The sequence below is a fragment of the Cydia amplana genome, chromosome 1 (assembly GCF_948474715.1).
Source record: "Cydia amplana chromosome 1, ilCydAmpl1.1, whole genome shotgun sequence".
NCBI classification, from domain to species: domain Eukaryota; kingdom Metazoa; phylum Arthropoda; class Insecta; order Lepidoptera; family Tortricidae; genus Cydia; species Cydia amplana.
The window spans coordinates 10,112,318-10,134,451 of NC_086069.1; the positions used below are offsets into that span (position 1 = coordinate 10,112,318).

Below are 22,134 nucleotides of genomic sequence, written 5' to 3' on the forward strand. Positions count from 1 at the left end.
AGCAGAACATTAAATATTTTATTTAAACAAAATCAAAGTTTCTCACAACTCAAGCAGTCATCTTACGTCATACTTAACACATACACTCGAATAGATATACTGACAGTAGATAATTGATACATGGCCGTGGCTATTACGAAATACGTTGGGTTCAAGTGTCAAAATTGACAGCACAAAGCTTATGCTGATTGTCAATTTGACAAGAGTCATTGTGCGGACGAAGTGTAAACTTATCTTTAATTTTAGACAGCAGACATCAGTAGTAAGTTTTGGGAGTCGACTTACAGGTTTACGATAAATCACAGTAAGTCAAAGATGCAAGACCATTCATAAACTTAACAAAGCCTCTTTAGTAAATTATAAACTGAAATAGATGTCATACTTATATTAAAGAAAAAGTGACGAAGCCCTCGCCCGAGCGGCTCGCGAGCTGCGTTTTGCCGACTTCAAACTTTTACAGAAATTCGCGTTAGTTTTACTCAACAGGACCTTGGGAATAAAACATTTTATTAAATATTTTGATTTGTGTTTTTTAAGCAGTCACACTACTATACAGTGTGTAAATCCAATACGGGCGAATATTTAAACGGTGGTTAGCATAGGACCTAAAAAGTATATTGAGATAGATTTTACTTAGAAATGCATTGAAAATTATAACCATACAAAATAATTCGGCCCGCAATGTAATACACCACACACGTTACGGGATACGAGCTTTTTAAAGTAACTGTCAACGCTTGTTGGCAGTTACTATGAAAAGCTCGTATCTCGTAATGTCATTATCATCTTGTTTCTTAATGTTTACATTACATTGCTGCTCGGTACATGTGGAAAAAATTAATCACGGGGTCATAATTAAGTGTAACTTAAAAAAACATCTTAATTAATGATAAGACGGGTAAATTCTATATCTGGTTTAATTTATTGCCCGTATTTGACTTACACACTGTATATAAATTATAATCTGAAACAGATGTCATATATTAAAGAAAAAGTGACGAAGCCCTCCAGTGGTGAAGGCCGGATTCGCAATCCGGGCTCCGGTTCGAATCCGGCCTTCACTACTGTTTCGCTGCATTTTCACTTACAAAACCAAGTTATTTTGACCATAGATGGCCGAAGTTACGTCACCTGCCCGTCAATTTGACACGGCGATTAAACAGTTTAAACACTCGAGATGCGCACACACGAACATGTCTCAAGGACGTGTGATGTATGATCATTGACTTTTAAATATCCTCTTTAGATACACTTTTACTTTTTTCTACTCCAGCACTTAAATGTGTCAATTAAATGACTGACAGTGATATCTAAAGCAATGTCATTTGAATGATTTGTCTATAGGCTCATAAGATGACTGCTAGCAGTCATCTTATGAGTATAATACAACTGCTTTATTTTTTTTAAAGATACAAGTTCCGATCATCTTGATTGAAAGAGGTATGTTTTCATTTACAATAATAACTCTTTTTTTTTAAATAATAACTCAATTTTTTTTAAATAATAAGTCTTTTTTTTTAATAATAACTCTTTTTTTTAATAATAACTTTTTTTTTTTTTTTTGCTGCAGCTGTCATAGAAAAAGTAATGTATGCAACAGCTCATAATTGGTTCTTAAAATTCTCGGGTCTTTTTTTACAAAACTCGACTACGTCTCGTTTTGTAACTTCGACCCTTGAATTTTAAGAACCCTTATTATATCACTGTTGCATAAACTACTATAGGGATTCAGCAAATATGTATCCCACCAAAAACATTTTCATGTAAAATGTTGCCAAGACGAAACCATAATAGACCGCGAGCCACGAACAGGTTTCCATGACCAATCGCCTCCCAGGCGATAACTCCTATAGTGGTTAACGGCTACGTATGATGAATCCTCGTGGACGTCAGCTGCCGCTCCGTTGGTGGGTTGAGGAATGGCAGCCACCGAAACACGTAAAAAAAAAAAATATTTTCAGTCATCGCCTCCCGTTTCATACTTTGCCAGATGATAGTTTAGGTGCTATTGTTAATAAAAACAATCGTCAGCCGGTTGTAACGCGGTGGAAACACCGTCAGCTGGTCACATGAACATGTAAAAAAAATTTTTTTTTTCAGTCATCGCCTCCCGCTTGATACTTTGTCAGATGATAGTTTAGGTGCTATTGTTAATAAAAAACATCGTCAGCCGGTTGTATCGCGGTGGAATCACCGTCAGCTGGTCACATGAACATGTAAAAAAAATTTTTTTTTTCAGTCATCGCCTCCCGCTTGATACTTTGTCAGATGATAGTTTAGGTGCTATTGTTAATAAAAAAAATCGTCAGCCGGTTGTATCGCGGTGGAATCACCGTCAGCTGGTCACATGAATATGTAAAAAAAATTTTTTTTTCAGTCATCGCCTCCCGCTTGATACTTTGTCAGATGATAGTTTAGGTGTAATTGTTAATAAAAATAATCGTCAGCCGGTTGTATCGCGGTGGAATCACCGTCAGCTGGTCACATGAACATGTAAAAAAAATTTTTTTTTTCAGTCATCGCCTCCCGCTTGATACTTTGTCAGATGATAGTTTAGGTGCTATTGTTAATAAAAAAACTCGTCAGCCGGTTGTATCGCGGTGGAATCACCGTCAGCTGGTCACATGAGCATATCAAGCAAATAAATAAATAAATAAAATCTAATATATGTTCATGTGATCCAGATGTGTTTTTTAATTAACAATAGCACCAAAACTATCATCTGACAAAGTATCAAACGGGACGCGATGACTGAAACCAATTATTTAGGTCTCCGTGCCTTCGCTTGAACCACTTACGAGATAACACCCTTGTAACTCAGACTAGGGCTTGCGATATCCGCCCATGTTTCGTATCCGGATATTTGGAATATTTATTATTTTAGTATACGGATATCCGGATAAAACGGATAATTCGAATACTTACTTTTTATTTCATAAAACCCAGATGAATTTAATAAAAAGTGTAATATAATACAATTTTATCTACACACATGTCATTAGTGCTCTATAATGCGTTCAGAAACCGTAGGAAATGACCAGCTTTATTACAACTAATTTTACTATGAGAACTTTCTTATCTGTGGTAATAGGAAAATTTGCACTTTAATGTACATAATGTTATAGATTGTTGTAAGGTTATGAGTTTAAATTTGGAACAGCAGTCAATACTCAAGTGGGTCTCTATTCTAGTATCCATATAGGTATTAAAATAGTTATCGATACGAAACGTCAATTTAGTATGTTTTTTTTATTATAAACCGCACGATATTTGATCTCGAGTGACATGAGATTAGGGACTTCATTCTTTTGTCTAGTAATTTAAAAAAACTACGGATGCGTGACATGCTTGAAAAAATGTTCATTCACCGCCATTTGATCTTTTAATTCGTTTTAAGTATGTGTTTAGATAAAGTAGTGTATGTAACTGTACATAATTAGGTATTAAAACACTCGTGTGATCCTATTAAGAAACTCACTACCGTTCGTTTCTTAAACCCACACTCGTATTTTAATGCCTCTCATTATGTAGCAGTCACATAAACTACTATTACGTACACAAGGCTGCATACCAGCAAGTATTAAGCTATTTATGGCGTTCTACCTTTTCGCCGATGATTTGAAGTTGATGTGCAAGTGCAAACATACAGCTGGTGTAACCGCGCGTGAAGTTAGGTTAGTTAAGTTAGTACCTAGTACCTTTTCGCCGATGATTTGAAGTTGATGTGCAAGTGCAAACATACAGCTGGTGTAACCGCGCGTGAAGTTAGGTTAGTTAAGTTAGTACCTACGAATTATTGTGTTGATTTGCCACGTAATGGCAAAATTAAATTATACTCTCCAAAAACTAAAAATGAATTTCGGCAAAGATTTCATACACAACCTTTAATTGCCTGACTAGATTAGATATGGTTTTTCGAACAGGTGATACAAACTATACCACTACATAGTATAAAACAAAGGCGCTTCCCGCTGTCTGTCTGTCTGTCTGTCTGTATGTATGCTTAGATCTTTAAAATTACGCAACGGATTTTGATGCGGTTTTTTTTTAAATGGATAGAGTGATTCAATAGGAGGGTTTATGTATAATTTGTTACCCGTGCGAAGCCGGGGCGGGTCGCTAGTTAGTAATAATTTACTAGGTTATGGCGATACTTCAACCCTCAATTTAATATTGGCAGTCTGCGCTGCGAAATTCATTTCTTGATAGGGGTTTTGATAATATTTAGAGAATCGAATATCTTCTAAGTGTTAGACCAGTCTCTTCTTGTTGAGATTTTACATTGCATTTAAAGTCAATCAAGGTTTTCATTACAGATTTATTCAAATAGAAAATGCTAAAACCTTCTTTATCGTCTGCTAAACCCTACTGCATTTCGTTCGGTAGTTCAATATCAACCGAAGTCCTCCTCCATTGGACTCGTTTTAGTTCTGTTCGCCCTTTGTTAATAACGTAAGTATTCGGACGCTAACAATAATAACAGCAAATCATGTTTGACAAGAACACGGTACAAAGTACGCTCAAAGTTACTTTTACGGAGCTAGGTCGATCTGCATAAGAATATCGACGAAGAGTCGGCAATCAAGGAGTAATATTTAAACATTGAGTAAACAGTTTATATAACGTAAAAATGTATCCAAACAAATAAAATCAACCGAAAACGTGAATACTATTATAAATTTCAAAGTTTTTAAGATAGTTTTCTTAAAATTTGTAGTATCACTTAATCTAAATACGGATATTAAATTGGACGGATATCCGGATATCGGGATTGCAAGCCCTAACTCAGACATAATCAAGCGAATTCATCAACTAGTAGCGACATTTATCGCGCCACTCAAGTAATAATACCGCCCGGTTGCCAGCACTCGGCTGCTTTCACCTCGGTACCATATAAGCCGGCAAGGCCCTTAGCGGTGGTTCAAGCTTCGGCAGGAACCTAAATATCCGTTTTTTACCCTTCGGGGGAAAACAGTTCTATTTAGGTCTCCGTGCCTTCGCTTGAACCACTTATACGTGTTTAAACCTCTGCCGGCGCGGGCCCGGGCGTACTGTGACTGTTAATATTTATGCAAAAATCACATAATGAGAATATGGGCCTGAAATTTATTCCGTATTGACATAATAAAGGATTGTTTGCGTCAACCTTTAAGTAGATTTTCATCATATGGATTTACTGATAGATGAGACAATTCTTAGCACTGACTTGCCACATAAGTTAAACATTGCCACTATAAAACTACTTGAATTTTTATATAAAACAAAACGGTTTGACTATTACTTGAATGACTTTTCCTTAAATTATTATTAAAGACATAATCTTATATGAACCTGAATGTACTATCTTACGCAAATAAATAAATTATGAATTTAGTACGTGTAGGTTGTACACATTTTTGTGTAACCACTATCTAACATCAATAAATTGCTCTGATAATTAGCTTAAGATAATTTATAAGTATGTTACGATTCATAAGTGCTTGTTGCTAGGCCTACATGAATAAAGTATATTTTGACTATTGACTATTGAAATAAATTATTAATTATATCCTTTATATGCATAAAACATACTTATGTTCAATAGACATTTGATTTTAAGAAGTGTGAAAAACTGAAAAATAAAAACAAAGAAAAATATATTCCTATTAGCAAAATAGCACGATTATAGCAGCTTCACTGTTACGTTGAGTAAGTAATCTATCGTAGTAAAACTTACGTAAGTTTTGACATATCAAGTTAAAATTGAGGTGAAGAATATTCTTGCTCAATAAAATACCTTACTGTGGGTTGTTTACATTTTGTTATGATTTCGGGTGTATTTAAATCGGCGATGCCGATATATCGGCCTGCCGATTATATCGGCCGATATATCGTATCGGTATCGGTATCGTTACATCCCTTTGTCAAATAACATAATAAAAACAAAAATTACAAAGTATTCTAAATATTAAAGTTGATTCGCTACTTGCGTAGTTTTATATTTTCATTCATTTACGTTAATATTTCGCAGTCAGAAATTCTTCTATATTATAGAACGACCGCTCAACAAGCCAAGTTTTAAGTTTGTTATTAAAGAGTAACAAACTAGGTGCGTCTGTTATTATTGCTGGAAGGTTATTATACACGGAGGGGCCCATGACGTGTATAGTTTTTGCTCTCTTTGCTAAGCTACGGGGCACCGCTGCTAGTTTTTGTCCGTATCGTGTAATCCGGTCGCTATTGTCGGCCCGTCTGGGGTATTTATCTAAATTCTCTCGCGTGTATAGGGCTGTTTGCAGTATCAATAGACCCGGAAACGTGATAATAGGTCAGATGTAATGTAATATGTTTTTTTAATGTGGACAAATACCCAAATATTGACATTATTTAGATGTAGACATTAATAGTTATTGACTAGGTATACCAGCTTTATTTTTACATAGCCCATTACATAAGGACAACATATTCCGTAAATGTGTAAGAAATTATGTACATGATGTGTTTATTTGCGAAAATAATTTAATATTATTTCGAATCGAGCACTCCTCTGCCTAAAAGTAGCGTCAGAAGTGAAGAAGACAATACACTTCACGATTTAATGTATACGTTATTAACTAGTAACAATTCTCAGCTACCTAGTAATAGTTTCAACTGAACCGATACTACATCCTATAGAGGTACCTTAAGTCAACGCACAGTATCATAGATATAAAGATACACCAAGTCAATAACTAATATGACTTGGGGTATTGTGTGTGTGGCTTCAATACTTAATATGACATCTCGCAGACACCTACACCTTGCAAGTCTTTTGTTTAGTGTCCTGAACGACAAAAAACCGGAATATTTATATTCGAAAATACACGTTTCTTCATTCCACAGACGACATGGTACTAGAGCCACCAGGCGTTGTCTTTTAGAAACACACCCATACAAAACTGTCGCTTTTACAGGCTGCTTCCGGTATCTCGCAACCAAGTGCTGGAATAATATCCCTCCACCATTAAGATGTCTTAAAACAAAACAATCTTTTAAGTTTCATTTTAAAATATACCTTTTAAATAAACAAAATATAGGAATTCCGCACGGGTATTTGGTTGCAGATTACCGGATCTAGTCTGTACCTATGTGTACAATACTTTATATTATTGTAGGCCGTTTTCTATCCCCCATCTGATATCATACTACATATACACTAACAGGCACCACACTTTTACACAATCCGTAGCTAATTATTATTTAATAGGCAAGTTTCTAAATATTTTTGTATTATTAATTTTTACTCGATAATCTGTCCGTGATCTGGGTTCTAGCAGAATTATCAGTGCTTCACCCGAAAGAGTGGAGCGTATTACTGAGCCAGAACCCTTTTGTTTTGCTGCAACGCACACAGCACATTTATTGATACATCTTGTTCCTGATTTTAGTTTTAGTTTGATATTGTTATATATTGTTTCTGTTTTTTCTGTCAATGTGTGTATTGTGGCAAGCTAATAAATGGTTTATCTATCTATCTAACTATTATTGTCTAAATATTGACAATATTTGGGTATTTGTCCACATTAAAAAACATATTACATTACATCTGACCAATGATACATCTTACCATTTATATTAAATTGATAGAATACGTTAAACCAGAGAGGACCCAAGCTTTTCCTATTAGTAACAAATTTAAAATAGTTTTTTGGATGAGCCGACATTATTTGTGTTTAAGCAATAGACAAGTAGTATTTTATTAATATTTTTTTTTGTGAAATAATACCATTACATAATACAACAAAACCTTTTTATCACCTAGTGGGTTTTTGTATCATCAGAGGTAGTCTGAATGGGTATGATGTAAAATTCACTTGATGAGGTTTACTTTACAAGCATCAGAACTTCTACTTCAGATAGTGGTTACACAAAAATGTGTACAACCTACACGTACCTACTTATAATTCATAATGAATTTATTTGCGTAAGATAGTACATGCAGGTTCATATAAGATTATGATTTTAATAATCATTTAAGGAAAGGTAAATCAACTAAAAGTCAAGCCGCTGTTTTATATAAAAATTCAAGTACTTTTATAGTCGCAATATTTATCTTCTGTGGCAAGTCAGTGCTAAGAATAACCTCATATATCGATAATTCTAAATGATGAAAATCTACTTAAAGGATGACGCAATCAATCCTTTATTTATTATGTCAATACGGAATACATTTCAGGCCCATATTCTCATTATGTGATTTTTGCATAAATATTAACAGTCACAGTACGTCCGGGCCAGCGCCGGCAGAGGTTTAAACACGTCTCATAAGTGGTTCAAGCGAAGGCACGTAGACCTAAATAGAACCGTTTTTCCCCCGAAGGGTAAAAAACGGATATTGAGGTTCCTGCCGACGCTTGAACCACCGCTAAGGGCCTTGCCGGCTTATATGGTACTGAAGAGAAAGCAGCCGAGCGCTGGCAATCTCGTAAGTGGTTCAAGCGAAGGCACGGAAACCTAAATAATTGGTTTTAGTCATCGCGTCCCGTTTGATACTTTGTCAGATGATAGTTTAGGTGCTATTGTTAATAAAAAATATCGTCAGCCGGTTGTATCGCGGTGGAATCACCGTCAGCTGGTCATATTAAGTAATTTAAATATAAATTTCATTTACCAGAACCAGACTTTGGAATGTATTGACTCGTCAAACCTTCTTGGACTCGAAATTGACACAAATATGAATTGGAAACTCCACATCCAAAAAGTGGCTTCAAAACTATCAAGCTTTACCTATGCCTTAATGGAAATAAAAAAACATACCGATCTCAACACAGCTCTTTGTGCCTATCACGCATTCGCCCAGTCGTGGCTACGGTATGGTATTATAATATGGGGCAATAGTACAAATGTTAATGATCTCTTTTTGTTACAAAAGAAATGTATAAGGATCCTAGTTAATATAAACCAACCAGATAGTTGCAGACCACATTTTCCTAAGCTCAAAATTATGACTCTGACATCTTTGTATATATTAGAACTATGTAAATTTTTAAGAAAGTATAACCAGTTTTTCCCAGCAGCAAAGAACCCTGGAAATATTAACTTACGCCCTAGAGACAGAATTCCAATGCCGCAATCTAATCTAAAAATGCACGCCTCTAGTCCACATGCGATGTGTATAAAAGTGTACAATAAACTCCCAAAGACAATTAGAGACGAAGAAATAAATACTGTATTTAACAGAAAAATTACTGAATATTTATTAGACAGCTGCTTTTACACACTGCAAGAGTTCTTAGATAGTTAATTATAGTAATAGTATTTAGCATAGTATTTTAGATATCGCAACTTAAAAATATTTGTAACTGTTTATAATAATAATTATGATGCACGATCGCATGGTCATTATAAGAGATAGCTTTAAGTCATTATAATTAAGTTAGATTTAAGTTATATTGCAGTGCCCTACAGGGTTTCATAGCTGAACCAATAAAATGTACCAACCTGTATAACCTATGAAAGCAATAAACACACTGATTACTGATTACTGATTACTGATATGAACATATATTAGATTTTATTTATTTATTTGCTTGATATGTTCATGTGACCAGCTGACGGTGATTCCACCGCGATACAACCGGCTGACGATGTTTTTTATTAACAATAGCACCTAAACTATCATCTGACAAAGTATCAAGCGGGAGGCGATGACTGAAAAAATATTTTTTTTTTACATGTTCATGTGACCAGCTGACGGTGATTCCACCGCGATACAACCGGCTGACGATCTCTTTTATTAACAATAGCACCTAAACTATCATCCGACAAAGTATCAAGCGGGAGGCGATGACTGAAAAAAAAAATTTTTTTTACATGTTCATGTGACCAGCTGACGGTGATTCCACCGCGATACAACCGGCTGACGATTCTTTTTATTAATAATTGCACCTAAACTATCATCTGACAAAGTATCAAGCGGGAGGCGATGACTGAAAAAATATTTTTTTTTTACATGTTCATGTGACCAGCTGACGGTGATTCCACCGCGATACAACCGGCTCGTCAACAAATCGTCATTTGTTTTATTAACAATAGCACCTAAACTATCATCTGACAAAGTATCAAGCGGGAGGCGATGACTGAAAAAAAAATTTTTTTTTACATGTTCATGTGACCAGCTGACGGTGTTTCCACCGCGATACAACCGGCTGACGATTCTTTTTATTAATAATAGCACCTAAACTATCATCTGGCAAAGTATCAAACGGGAGGCGATGACTGAAACCAATTATTTTAAATTTTAGATTGTATTTATTTATTTGCTTTATAAATTCATGTGACCAGCTGACGGTGATTCCACCGCGATACAACCGGCTGACGATTTATTTTATTAACAATATCACCTAAACTATCATCTGACAAAGTATCAAGCGGGAGGCGATGACTGAAAAAATATTTTTTTTTTACATGTTCATGTGACCAGCTGACGGTGATTCCACCGCGATACAACCGGCTGACGATTTGTTTTATTAACAATAGCACCTAAACTATCATCTGACAAAATATCAAGCGGGAGGCGATGACTGAAAAAAAAATTTTTTTTTACATGTTCATGTGACCAGCTGACGGTGATTCCACCGCGATACAACCGGCTGACGAGTTTTTTTATTAACAATAGCACCTAAACTATCATCTGACAAAGTATCAAGCGGGAGGCGATGACTGAAAAAAAAAATTTTTTTTACATGTTCATGTGTACAGCTGACGGTGATTCCACCGCGATACAACCGGCTGACGATTGTTTTTATTAACAATAGCACCTAAACTTTCATCTGACTAAGTATCAAACGGGAGGCGATGACTGAAAAAAATTTTTTTTTTTACGTGTTTCGGTGGCTGCCATTCCTCAACCCACCAACGTAGCGGCAGCTGACGTCCACGAGGGTTCATCATATATGCCCGTTAACCAGTATACGAGTTTTCACCCGGGAGGCGATGACTGACGAAATTTGCGCCTGGCTCGTGGACCATAAGGCTCGCACTGACAAAAAGTTATCAGATCTCTTGTAGAGCCAAGCTTCTAACTCTACAGGCCCTACCTTCACAGACTCTACACCTTAGTCCAAATATGTGGCTTAACCGTTTCGTCACATGGGCGTTAGGTGAAAAATGTATTCACAATTCATTATTTTTTATTATAATATAGTTCTTGTAATAATGAAACGGCCAAGCCACATATTTTGACTAAGGTGTAGAGTCTGTGAAGGTAGGGCCTGTAGAGTTAGAAGCTTGGCTCTACAAGAGATCTGATAACTTTTTGTCAGTGCGAGCCTTATGGTTTCGTCTTGGCAACATTTTACATGAAAATGTTTTTGGTGGGATTTCACATATTTTTGTAAGTTGCTTAAGACAATCTTCTGATTTAAAGGGTTGCGGGTGATTTACTATTAATAAACCTGAAATACGTACCTGGGGGCATATTTTATATACAATCTGCTTTTTACTGATTCCCCATACAAACTTCAACCCCCTTTTTCCCCTAACTCCTTTTTCCACCCCTTTTCACCCTTACGGGGTGATTTTGGGGTTGAAACTATTTTATATCCTTCTCCATAACAATAACTATCTACATACCAAATTTCAGCTAAATCGGTTCCGCGGTTACCTATTGATTTCCCATACAAAATTCCACCCCCCTTTTCACCCCCTTAGGGGCAAATAATTTAAAGTTTTTGAATTATTTTGTTGTTTGTGGACTAATACTATCTCACATACCAAATTTCAGCTTCCTAGGACTTCAGGAAGTACCCTAGAGGTTTTGATGATCAACAGTGAGTGAGTGAGTCAGTGACGAAATCGGGGTTTTTTAGACATTAATAAAATCTTAAATATAAGAGCTATGCAATTGAAATTTTTTATGCTTAATAAGTCCACTATTGACATCATATCCCGAGAGTTTTGTTTATCTGGTATAATCCAAAGCCAAGTTAAGAGGGTTCAAAAAAACGACGAAGCGCTTCGAGAAAAGGTAGGTAGTGCCCTTGCGCTTCGCTTTGCTCGTCTTGGCGGGGGCACTACCGTGCCCCCAGATATCAGGCGAGAAATTGATATGGTCTCAACTATTTTTGGAGTGTTATTGTGTTCCTCATTTAAAGTTCATATAAACCCTATAGCTATCTCATATCTGTCTATCTACGTACATATCTTAAAATTGACTATATCATGTGACACGTTAATCATATCCCTGCTATCGGTTAAATCTGATTAGTTATTGGCCGTTGTTTAGTACATAAGATACTCGGTTATGGATTTATCCTCTTAATTGCATGTACAAATTTCCCACGAGGAATAAGCTCAACGACTGATGGGATTATTGACGACTTGCATGCAATCATAGCACAATACGAGTGTCAATATTAAGGTGGCGCTAAAGTCTAACACGTGATAAGATAAAGCTTCTGTTTGTTACTAATTTGTCACTAACGCTGCGATAAGAGCGATCATTATAGGCTCGCATAGAGCGTAACGTAACACTGGTCACATCTCATTTATAATTGTTATTAATAGATAAATAAAATAGATATATAGAATACTCTTTATTGGTACACCTTATCATAAGATACAGGCGCTACAGCTTAAGGAAAATCGATTGATATTATAGCGAACGTATCAGGTAAGTATTTATCATTAGGTCATTGCCAACAGTTATTCGAACCCGTCCTGTTTTATCCTCATTCGATTATGTAAATGCCCACAATGCCCACATATTCATTTACTGCAGTGCTAAGGTGTATTAAAATCGTAAACATAACAATGCACAACATTGCCATAATAAAACACCTTTGTCGGTATGCGGAATATTTTTTCTTAATTTTTATGGCAGCTTCCATTCGCGGTCGGTCTTGTGGCCGGTATTATTCAATTACGTTTTATGGTTACGAAGTGGCAACACTGCTTGTGGAATTGTGCTTTGATTTATCGCTTCGTTTATTCTCAGCTTTTATTGTAGCGGGTAACACCAACCGATAGACATAACTCGTGTGTAGAATTATTTGGAAGGCTTTGCAAGAAAGGTAGGTAAGTGTCGCGTTGTTGATACCCGAATCTATTTAGCCTAGATCAGAACTGAATCCCGAAAGAGGAGAATAATAGTTATCCATGCTAGTAAGACTATGGATAATAGGCCTAAGTGGATGTGACTTTCTGTCTTGCTTTCAACCCATGCTTCTAAAAGGGCGCACTTGCCACATGGGCTTGTCCTTAATAACTGACAAGGTACTACGTGTATGTTTAACATTCATAACGAAACGTGCTAACGTTTCGTACAGGTCGCCATCTAGAAAGGTCAAGCGCTTCCCGCCAAAAATCTGACAGCTGTCACAACGTCAACAAACTTGGAATGCGTAACAAAACGCAACAAACAGTGATTTCGTCAGCGCGCCATCTGCCACCAAGTCACCCACGACCGCACCAGCCAATGACCCCAATCAAACGATAGCAGCCTTTATTTCGTCGACTTAAGGTTTTTCAGTGTCATCTTACTGTGATCCTTCCATAGTTTAGACAAAGTTATCTCGTGCTGTTTGCGGAGTCGTTGCTGGTATTAGTTTATGCAAAGTTAGTAAGTAGATTGTTTAGTTTGACTTTTTGTCATGTGTATTCATAACGTTGTTTTGTTATTTATTGTGCTGTCTTAATGTGGACAGTGGCTTATTTTTACCGATGCAAGTTTGGATTGCGCCTAATTTGAATATTTGTCTATATTGTTAATGGCTGCCATTACTAAGTTAATGTTGTTTGTTTTAGGAAAATTTGTCAAATGGCTATTACTATTGTATTAATATTTCTAATTAGGTCATGGTTTGTAGAGAACATTGAATTTATGTCTATAACATATTTAGTGTGGAAATAAGAAAAAAACATGCATTCCGAGATTTCTGAGCAATTAACCGTTGTCGATGTTCACACATTATTTTAACTAAACGGGACTTAATCGCACGTAATTAAGCATAAGTATTTTTTTTATGTAAATCAAGACTTCCAACTGGACTTTATGCCCATGAATTGGATGACGAAATCTTCTATTAAACATCATTTAGCAGGGATGATTTTCGGAAAACTACACTAATTGGTCTGTTTAAGAGTATGCATGAATTCACTAAACTTTATTGGTTGATTTACAAAATTGGCACGGATTTTTTATGATATAAATTTGAGTTCAGCACAAATTTCTCGCTAACTCTTCAATGTTTACCTTTACCTGGTGCAATGTGAACCAAACCGGGGCATACACTTTATACGCTGCACACTGACATGTTTGTTACAGCCGCCTTGTAAGTAGCTTTGAACATTATTACCATGTATTGCTCTGCTCGTAGGCAGAGCGTCCAAATCCGGATAATCCGCGACCAATGCTAGGTTAACGGCGGACTCAATATGGCTGGCAGGGGCTCGTATACCAACGCTTACCGAGAAATCGCCTCAGGTAGCCCAGCATAAGTGAGACCTCGGTCACAGAATAAGTACGTAGGTCTGAATTCATTTGCTGGTTGAATCGTAAAAGATCCAGGGGTCGCCTGGACCTGGACATCTAATTTTAACCGAATGGTGTCTAATTCAGAGCTTCTAGTTTTATCTACGCTTTTATCTTCTATTTTCCTCAAATTATCTACAGCGTTCTTCTTACGTGAGACGGACATATTAAATATATTAAAAACGGTTCACTCACGTATTTTAATATGTATATGTAATATGGCGTTCTACTTTAACAAAAAACTAGGAGTAATCATATTTACCCCGTACTTACGAAATATTTCAATAAGTTTTCAAGCTAAAATCTCACAACTTGGACTGTATGTAGGTATTAGTTTGAGATCACATTTTACTGGTCCTCCATGTACACGTGGTCGGTCACTAAGCTATTAGAATATAGCAGCAAATCCCTTCGTACATAATGGCTTGGTTTCATAGGAACCAATGGCGTTTAAAGCTTTCTGAAACAAGCCGCTGACTTCATTCTATTCAGACCACATTTGATTGCAATCTTCCATCTAAATTAAACTTGTAGCAATTCAATTCAGATATGTTTTAAAGAAGTTCGCAAACAAACTTAGAATAAATAAGAATTGTTTTCCATCGCACAATGGATAATCTATATTAGAGGCTATCGCTCAAGGTTATATGCTCAATTCTTCTTTCTAAGACCCGAAAAGATAATTAACACCTGGCCTTGACAGATTTGAGTGATGACCGCTCAGGATTGAGATCGCGAACCTGAGGTCAGCGAGGTTGAGCAATGTTGCCAGTTGATCGTGGATCATGCAATGTTAGACTTGTCGTGCATGTTTGGTTTTCTACATGCATTCCTCAGGCTATGAAATATTTTTTTAATATGCATATCATTTAGAGGCACGTTTTCACTTATTTTGGACAAGACCCAGCATTTTTAGGGTTCCGTAGCCAAATGGCAAAAAACGGAACCCTTATGGATTCGTCATGTCTGTCTGTCTGTCTGTCTGTCTGTCTGTCTGTCCGTCCGTATGTCACAGCCACTTTTTCCGAAACTATAAGAACTATACTGTTGAAACTTGGTAAGTATTGTATATGTATTCTGTGAACCGCATTAAGATTTTCACACAAAAATAGAAAAAAACAATAAATTTTGGGGGTTCCCTCAAAAAAATTTTCATCAAACCCATACGTGTGGGGTATCTATGGATAGGTCTTCAAAAATGATATTGAGGTTTCTTATATAATTTTTTTCTAAACTGAATAGTTTGCGCGAGAGATACTTCCAAAGTGGTAAAATGTGTGCCCCGCCCCCTGTAACTTCTAAAATAAGAGAATGATAAATCTAAAAAAAATATATGATATACATTACCATGCAAACTTCCACCGAAAATTGGTTTGAACGAGATCTAGTAAGTAGTTTTTTTTTAATACGTCATAAATCCCCTAAATACGGAACCCTTCATGGGCGAGTCCGACTCGCACTTGGCCGCTTTTTGTTATTGGGAACGTAAATTATTGCACACTTCAACAAAAATCACAATGTACTGTACACTATGCTGCCCTCCTAAGCCGAATAGCGTATTATTTCAATAACATAATTATGATTTTGATAATGGAACTATCACCTATAGAAACTAAAGTACAAACTAGCAATGAATTTTCATTTGAAATAGCGCTACTTGGCTTAATAGGGCAGTATGTATAAGTGACGGAAAATAAAACTTTAAGACCAAAAGAATAATTTATTTAATCCTTTTTTTGGAAAATTAAAAAAAAATGTGAGATTACTTAGTAAGCTAGCCTCGCTTGCGCCGGTAGAGCAAAAATAAGGCTTTCAGAAAAAAAAAACAAAAACAAAAAGAGGGTGTACAATTATATATCTTGAAAGATAAACATTGACAAGAAAGGGGAAGATATCTTTTGACTAGCATATTGTCGGTAGGTACCTTTGTACACATATGTAAAAAGGGTGAGTTAATTTAATGGGTACCTAATTATCAGAGATCGGACAAATTGGCGGCATTGCTCGCAATAATGTGGACATGACTCCAAAATTGATCAATTAATTAATTTCTTGAGGTTTAGTAGTAGTAGTAGTAATCACTTTATTGTACACGACACAGGTTTACATAATATTTACAGAAATAAAGGTACAAAGGCGAACTTATCCCTGTAAGGTTTAATTTTGATTCCTAATAAATAAATAACACAAAGATTTCTTAGAATGTAAATTTATTACAGAAAATAATCAGTAGGTATATGTTTTCAAATTTTCTCTATAGGTACTAATTTTTTATACCAAAAATATATTTAAGTGCTAGTGTACTGACTCTGAACAAAATTAAATCTCAGGTAAAAAAATAATGATGATTAATTATTTAATCAAATTTGGAATCATGTCCACATTATTGCGAGCAATGACGCCAATCTGTCCGATCTCTGCTAATTGTCGACTTGCCACGAGCTGTCAAAAGAATGTCGATATTTTGTCGTGTCTAAATTGTAATTCCACACGATTCAGGAAGCTCCAACAAGGGCAACAAGTGTAAAGCATCCTAAGCTGACACCTGTAAAAGGGTCTTTAATATTTTATAATAGCACCGTTTTGCCTTCCTTAAAAAGCGTTCCACGGGCTACAAACGCATTTTATTTCGTCGTTTAAGAACTTTAACGTTAGAACTGTAATAAGTATAAATAGATATTGATACGAATAGTCCTAATGCGTAAGTTATATATTAGTAGTTACGTCTATTTGTAGATATGGTCGTGGAATGTGACGAACTGCTTAACATTCGGGGCTCGCGCGCATTCCTTTACGATCTAGCTGCCGACGATCTATGTATTACCTACTGCTTGGGGAGTTGACAATGCGGCGCGGAGGCATGGTTAATGTGACTTTGTTTTCGGAGTGAATAATTTTATTCCGATTTATGGGGAAAGATTTGAATCGAATTAAGGTGCCTGGTAGGATAATGTAAGGTTTCTTTGTGGATTTACATCAGTGGTACAACTGGGGAATCGATATAAAAAAATTAGCCAGTATATAATTCATCAGAATTGAATAACTATAGATTTGACTTAAGCGACATTCAAACCCGCGAAGTTTAAACTTCACCCTAGCGCGCTGTACCTTGCAACTGCTTTACTTTTACACTTACTTAACTTTTAATTATTCCGAAAACGAGCTATAAGTATGCTTAATTTTGCCACGGTTGAGATCGACACCCAATTTCAAATCAAGTAAAACTCAATTTTTAAAACAAATGCAACGTCGTCAACAGTTGCACGACTCCTAAATTTAAAGTATCGTTTAACAAAAGCTGATTAAATTCTCAACACGATTCCCCATCGTCGTACAATGCCTTAATTCCCATATGTAAAGCACACCACAAAAGGTCAACAAATCGACGATCGCCCCGTTGACATTCCACTCAGCTATTCACGCATTTGTACCTATTTTAGTGTCCCGAGAACAGTTTCGTGGTGACTCACTTTCTGTGTGTCCAAGTGTATGTAGCTCTAGTTGCTTTGTTGGTTACTATTTTAATTTTGATTTGGATTTTTTGGGTGACTTGTTGTGCTGGTTTCAAAGAAATAGTTTTTGATTTGTTCTTGATTCGCATTTAATTACATATATAAGGTACTTATACCACGGTAAGTAAGTATATTAAGGCACTTCATCATAAACATTTCACAATAATCTGGTTTTCCTACTATGTATGTATTTATTTATCGTCAATTCTTCAGATATTCATAACAAAATTAGCAAATGAAAAATTACTAATAAAAAAAATACAACTGCGTCTATGCATATCGAAATCATCTAAGTCCTTCTCCAATAAATCTAATTCTGATGAAAAAAATCGTAGAACTAGGTGTTGATATTATTAATAACATGTATGTATATATTCAAAAACAATGCCACTGCTAATATGAGATAATAGCTTGCATTTAATTTAGGTTAAAACAATTTATTATTATAACAAAGTTTTACATGTCGGTAGGTACTCGATGCGCACGACCTGGCGGTTTTGTTTGTTGTTTGTTGTGCCCCGGCAGATCGGTTTCAATGGCAAAAAGCATGGTCGTTACACAATGTGTTCCGTTATTCGGTCGCAGTTAGAGACCGATGCCGTCATTGAAGCCGTCATTGTAAACACGTGTCTCCTTTTGGAACGGTAACATTTAACACCCAGTTATTTACACAGAATGAAAAGAAATACGTAACTTATATCAATCGGAAATGAGTCAATCGAAAGCGATATCCCTCCTCACCTGTAAAACAGTTTGTAACTGTTGGCGACTGGCTGGCGTGCGACCTCTTTTATACTTTTTTGACTTCTTGTTCTATGTCAGTCAGTCTGCCTGTCACCACCAACCACCAATATATCTTGTGCTGTATTTTGTCTAATTTAAATAAGTAATTTACAATACCTACGTGTTTGCATCGTCTCATTATAACTGTCCACCCATTAGCTATCAGTAACCAAGAAAATAACATTACCCAAACTTCTACTTCAGTTCAAGCTAAGAAACTGCTCCGCGTACAACGAACTCTTCAACATCACTCCAGAATTACGTCAGTTTGATGACGACACGCGCATACGTATGATTCAACCTAAAATACTTTAATATAGTGGTGAAGAGATCATACAAAAACACAACATAAACATATTTACCTATAACAGAAATACAACATCAAGATAGTCAGACATCAACATCATTCAGTCATTATATTATTAATATTAGCATACAAAACTCTAAGCCGAAACGTCTGTAACACCAAAAACCTATCGGTCTATCCGTTGGGCAAGAGTCAAAGACACAATGTACTGACGATGACGTTCACAGTTACTCGAGAAAAATGGATGTCAACTTTGCTGTGTGACCTTATCCTGTTGTTAAACCTTTTACTCTTCTAACACATTTACCTCTCAGCCTTAAAGTCGAATTTCGATAAGCAAAAGCTTTAGAAAGATGCACCGGTAAGATACTTAGATATAATTTGAATTCCGACCTTGTGTGACAGCCGCAAAGTTGAATAGTTAGCGATAAGTTGTTTTCAACTATATGATTGTATTTTTGGGAAGTTTGTTGAACGGGATAGCTAGAGAGTTAAAATTTGAGTAAAATATTGTCTGAAGTTGACATGTCGTTTAGTGACGCTGTAAATTTCGAGTAGGTACGCCAGATTTTGGATGGAATAACACATACTCGTATTACGATGTTTAACTTGCATTACAACATTTACAACTTATTACAACATCTTTGGCATATTTTTATGTATAAGGGTTCCTCTACACGATGGGCCAGCGCCGGCCACTCCAAGGGACGCAGCCATGCGGTAGAATGAGATAGCAATATCACTTGCTTCCTCTAACGCATAAATGCGTCCCTTGGAGTGGCCGGCGCTGGCCCATCGTGTAGAGGAGCCATAATATGGGGTATTATCTATGAAAAGGGACCTTATTGTCGATGGCGCTTACGCCGCACAGCGTCGCGCGGCATTGTATTTATATCGGAGCATCGTTAGTAATGGCGTAAGCGCTACCGACAATAAGGTCCCTTTTCATAGATAACGTCATATATAAACGATAATGTAGGTACTTAAATTTACAATTTTATTTCAATTTCTTTGCCCAGCAGTGGGACACTATAACGGGCTATTAAAAAAAAAAATTTCAAACGAAGTGCTTGGTCGTAGAAAAAGTATTGTATGCAACGTTGTTTAACTGAGTCAAAAAATACTCGTGGCGTCTTTATTAACAATTTTCGACTTCGCCTCAAATTGTTACTCACGCCACGCCACTCGCCTTTTTTTTTACCTACTATTTAATAATCAGTCTGTAAAAATGTTAGGTTTGTATAAAGACTGTAAAAATGTTTTAAAACCCCTCAATCGGTTTAAAGTTAGCTGTGAAACCCCACTTTTGCAAGTTTAGGATCTGTTTATTTTTATCTAAACTACAATAAACGAAACATTATTAAAATTCGCGGCAATGGTATCATAAATGTCGTACTATAAAAGATTTTTGTACTCTTGTAAATCTTATTACAGGCCAAAAATGGCACATCCATCATCTCATGAACGGTAAACATGTCAATCAGAACTTAGAAAACTCTGTTACGGCGGCGCCAGTCGAAGTTTCGGTAAACAATAACGAGGATACTTTGACACTTTCACGAGTTTGGAACGATGTGGTACTTTGATTGAATTCTGCTTGTATAACATGTTGCTCAGTATTATTATTATATTATATTAGCCTTTTAATTCCTTAATAATATAAGTTACATAAATAAAAAGTACATGCAAATTAAACGTGTAGGGATTATCAAGGACCTCTCAGCGAGTGAAGGCCTCCTCCATTTTTCTCCATGTAGTTCTGTTGTTTGCCGTGGTCATCCAGTTATTGCCTGTTATTTTCTTTATTTCATTTATCCATCTTTCCACAGGTTTCCCTTGGTGTCTTTTGCCAGGCGGTCCTTTCCAAGTCGTGACTCGTTTTGTCCATATGTCCTCCTGCATGCGAGCCACATGACCTGCCCATTTCCATTTTTGCCTCTTGCAGTGTTGTAGAGCATCCTGCAGCTTTGTGAGCCTGCAGTTTGCAGCTCAGTATTATATAGGTTTCAAATTATTTTAGAATACAAAGATGTGAATAGGGCAGAGAGGGGCTAGACGTTGCGATTTTTAAATAACATGAATAATAATATATACATGAAGGGTTACATTTTTAAAATATCTTAATGTTGAAGAGATATGTGTTGTTTGTGATATGTAGTATTTTCTTCTAATATCTCATTAGTTCATTTTAGAAGCGATTAGGTATTTGTCAATTTTCGGAGCGGAATATTTAGTTCCGCTGCTGCAAGTTGTTTCTCACCTTTGAGGCTAATTATTCCGCAGATAATGTCAATAAACTGTCAATTTAACATGGGTAGCTTTAACTATTTTGATCCTTATAAGCATTACCTAGTGTTTACTAAAGTTTTCACTTAAAACGTATTGCTTTATCTCTTCTCTAAAAATTATTAATTATTATCGACGAAATTCTTTACCCCAGTAATATCTAGACCCGGTCTCCCCTACCTACTTGTTTACCTACTTGTTTACCTACTTGTTGGATTTACTTAGATCAATTTTGGTAATTTCTAGGTAGGGATACATATATAAAATAATTTTAATAAATATCAAAGCTTCGTAGTTACGTTCTGTAAACTAATTTCAAATTATCATAGAATCATAGAGTTCAAAAAATGTACTCCAATGTATAGATAATTATGTCGTTATAGTTATCGTTACTGTAATTATAAACTTATAAGTTATTTGTACCAAATTCTAGTCTAAAGTTTAATAATTTATACGAAAATGGGTATACGGGTAATGGGTTGTTTCATTATACCTATTTTAACCATTCTTATGTACAATAAAGTGTTTACATACATACATACAAACATATACATACTATATAAATGTATGATTACAAAAACCTCGCCGTCTCTAACTGTGAAAGCAAGGTTCCCTGGGGCCGTCTGAAAGCTTCTACGCGGGACACTATCCGACTCTGAAAACAAAACATTCTGTTGACATTATTATGTTTCTATTTCTGATTTTAGTATTTGAAGATTTTAATATAAGCTTATAATTAATTGTTCCAACTTCTA

The 22,134-nt window shown here is 35.9% G+C and overlaps 1 protein-coding gene and 1 long non-coding RNA gene across 2 annotated transcripts in view; one reads left to right on the top strand and one right to left on the bottom strand.

Annotated features, from left to right (window-relative positions):
• Window positions 1-22,134, top strand: part of LOC134647652 (rho GTPase-activating protein 7) — a 357,578-nt gene that overhangs the window by 73,964 nt on the left and 261,480 nt on the right. The window lies entirely within an intron of this gene.
• The window catches only part of LOC134647718 (uncharacterized), a 235,435-nt gene continuing 229,084 nt past the window's right edge, over window positions 15,784-22,134 (bottom strand). The window contains exon 3 of the long non-coding RNA XR_010096858.1: window positions 15,784-15,912. This is a non-coding gene — a long non-coding RNA (uncharacterized LOC134647718). The remainder of the gene's footprint in view (window positions 15,913-22,134) is intronic.